Genomic DNA, 3751 nt, shown 5'->3' on the forward strand with positions numbered 1-3751 from the left:
ATGGACTATTTGTGATTGTTTGATTGTGCATCCTCTTTTCTCTCTCACTAGCTCGGTAGAGCTAACCCCCGTGTACACATTCTTTTTAGATTTTGATGCAGATGATTATTGTGGAGCCAGAGACCGTGACTGAGGATCATGACGATGGTTGCCCATGATGATTGTGCCTACAGGCTATACTGTTACTTGGGATCGTTCCCATTTTGTTATTGTTGAGAGCCTTATGCTTTGTATAAATTTTTATGTTTTACCTTTTTGGTAGCTACTTGATGGTCATAGGAATTTTGTAACTATGTTACTTATTATCATTAGCCAATGAACATCTTATAATTATTTCATTTACGCTTTCGCAAACTCTGACCTATCTTAGAATGTAATATTCCTTTGTCTTTCGCACTCTGATATTATTGTATTTTAATATTGGTTTATGACTGTGAGTTGATCACTGCATCGAGATCCTGACGGTGAGGTGGGATGACGCGTGTCACCCTAATCATACCTTGATATTGTACTTTATCCTTTGTCGGGATAGGGGTGTGACAGATAGACTCAATAGTAATTTTCTTAGACAGGTAAGGAGATTTTATTGAAATATGTTGTCATCTCGATGTCCAATTTCGCTTATGCCATTTCAAGCACCCGACATCATACCATAACTGAGTTCTTATGGATTTAGCTGCTTTCTTTAAGGGAGATAAGGATAAATCCAATAAAATCCATTGGATCTCTTGGAAGCAGCTTTGTTATTCCAAGGATTATAGAGGTCTATGCTTTCGGGATCCTTACCTTCACAATAGATCTAGAGCTTTTCTTTCTAAGGTGGCATGGAGGCTTTTCTATAATCCTAATTCTACATGGACCCGATTAATGAAGCATATTTATTAACCAAGGAGAGACTTATTAATAGTAGAGTTGGGAAATCAACCATCATGGGCTTGGCGGAGTATCTTAGAAGGTCAGAAAGTTTTGAAGGCATGTCTTCTCTAGAGAGTGGGAGTGGGTGATAAAATTAGTATTTGGGAGGATGGATGGATTCCCTCGTTACCGCAGTTCAGACTGCAATAGACCAAACCACAAGGTTGTTCTTTGATGTGGGTAGTAGAACTGATTGATTAACAAAACTGTAATTGGAATAGAGATATTATAACAAACACATTTAGCCTAGCTAAATGTGATGCAATCCTCAGTATCCCTCTCTCTTTGATTCCCAATGAAGATAACATGATTTGGGGAATATCTAGAGACAGACACTTCACAGATAAGTTAGTATATCATCTTTTGTGCAATCTTTAGAGGGAGAGGGAGGCAGCATGGGCTTCATCTTCTCATGTTAGTTCCTAGAATAGCACTCCGGTTTCAGTTTGGAGGAAGATTAGGCATTGTCACACATTGCCAAAGATTAAGAATATCTTTTGGAGAGCATGTGCAGAGGAACTAGCTACGGGGTTGCAGCGCAAGACAAAGGTGGAAGGTTGTTGTTGAAGATGTGGAGAGGGAATTTAGTCGGTAATGTTCAAGCCTCTCTAATTTCATAGCATGGTATCCGGGGAAACTATGCTTAGCAAAGCTAGAACCAGCCTCTTTCGAAAACATTCTATTAAGAGAGGCAATGTTAATTCAAAGCGGCCTTTGGAAGTTTTGTAGTACAATGTTGGATTCTTGCTTGTGGAAACGGATTGTCAAGAATTATGCACATGTAACCCGTGCATCTAATGATATCTTAATTCTAGTGCAACCTACTGTAGAGGATATTCTACATCCAACCACTTATTTTGTTGAGTAGAATTGAGAAAATTTCTGAGGAGATTAACACGATTGTTGACTCCTTAACCAGGAAGGTCTTGTCTATGACGTGTATGACATTATGGCCTAATCCCACGTCATGGTTGTTGGAGGTTTGTAACTCTGAAACTATTAGCTTTTCATGTTCTGATGAATAAGATTTTTTTTACTAAATAAAAAAAAAAAAAGAAACTACTTTCTCAAGCATGCAAACCTCTTATTTACTTCTCATTAGTACCTTCTTTTTAAGGAGAATCCATAATGAAAGCTCAGTGGTTGAGGTTAGGCTCATTACAATGTTAGTAGCACAATTCATCTAGTATGTAATCATGCAAAGCCCTTCTAAAGTTCACTGAACCATAGTGGATCACCCATTACCAAAGATCATAGGACCAACCTCTCTCAACTATATATATAGCTAGCACATGTATGCATGAGGTTTCTCCTTTTTCCCTCTGGATGGTTCATGTATTACACCCATTAATACAAACAAAGAATGATCCTTTCCAAAGCATTAAAGTGAGATGACAACACAATTATCTAAGGTTTTGACCACCATGATTATAGATCATAGATGATGATGTAGCAATGTGTTTCTATATTTCAAAAACCAACAATAACAAAGATTCCAGAGTATATAGCAGGATACAATGCATAACTAAATAGGTGCATGAGAAAGGAAATTAACCAGAGCTGAGATTTAAAAAGGGGGAAAAACTAGACCAAGAAAATAAATAAATATGGGTATAACTTGGACAGAAAACACTAAATTTCCAATAGATATCAACAATAACTAAGTAGTTTTCTGTACAGGAGTGTAGCCTACGTCGGCACTCCCATGTGTCTATCTCTCTCCTCCTTAAAACAAGGGGACAAAGGTGTCTTTTCACATGGAGAGGACAGAGATAGACTCATGGAAGTGCTGGCATAGGCCACACTCCCGAACACAGATCTTTTTCTCATTACAAAATTACCCATTCTTACTGGCCCATGGCTTTATAACACCCACAACGATGACAGCCACAATAATTAGAAGGATAATAATAGCTATGCACATCCATATCCAAAAATTCCTCAGCTTCCTTTTAGACTTTTGGACATCTTCAATGGAACCACTTGCATAATTCATAACAAATGAAACTCCTGTAACCCCCCCCACCCACTCCCCCCCCAAAAAAAAAAAAAAAAAGATGAAACTTTTGGACAGTGGCTGAGTTCTTGGAAACCCTAAAGATAAGGGAAGCCCTGTGTCTCAATGTTGTCCAACAAGTCCGCCTTGTGCTTCCACCAAAACTGCAATATCTAGGAAAATTTGCACACAGATATACCAATAGAGAATCAGAATTACTACAACTGAAGAAGAGCATCACTCACTCTTCATCCAACAGTCTTGGTTAGGAGGAGTCTTTGAAGTCATCATTTCCTAAAATATATTGATTCATTTAAAAATGGGTCCAATAAGACCACAAATGGAATCTAAAATAATTGTTAAAAAAAAAAAAAGAAGCTATTTTCAAATCATTTTTTAATATGAGGATAATGAAATAAACCCAACCACAAAAGCTTTAACACATCCAAACTTACCAGGAGTATGTTTTTTAAAAGAAAAGGTAGATAAAGAAGAGAATAGGTGAACCTAGACTATGGTTTTGAGATGGAGGTAGTTTTGAAAGGGGTTTTGGTCAAGAGTTGCGGTTCAGGTGTTGTGAGATGGAGGAAGGTAGAAGATGGGTTTCGGTTCAAGATGAAATGAGAAAAGGAGAAAAGGAGAAAAGGAGAAGAAGAAAAAGATCAAAAAGAAGAGTCTAGAAGGAGAAAGAGGTGCTGCTACCAGTCTTCCCCTGCTCAGGGGTCACGACCAACCTTGTCTCAGTTTTTTTTTAATTTTTTTTTTCTTTGAAAAATCTCTCTTAGAAATCCACTTTTTTTTCTCTAAAATCTGTTTTCTCCTATCTGGGGTCCTCTTTTT

Source organism: Telopea speciosissima, chromosome 2, assembly GCF_018873765.1.
Source record: "Telopea speciosissima isolate NSW1024214 ecotype Mountain lineage chromosome 2, Tspe_v1, whole genome shotgun sequence".
Lineage (NCBI taxonomy): Eukaryota > Viridiplantae > Streptophyta > Magnoliopsida > Proteales > Proteaceae > Telopea > Telopea speciosissima.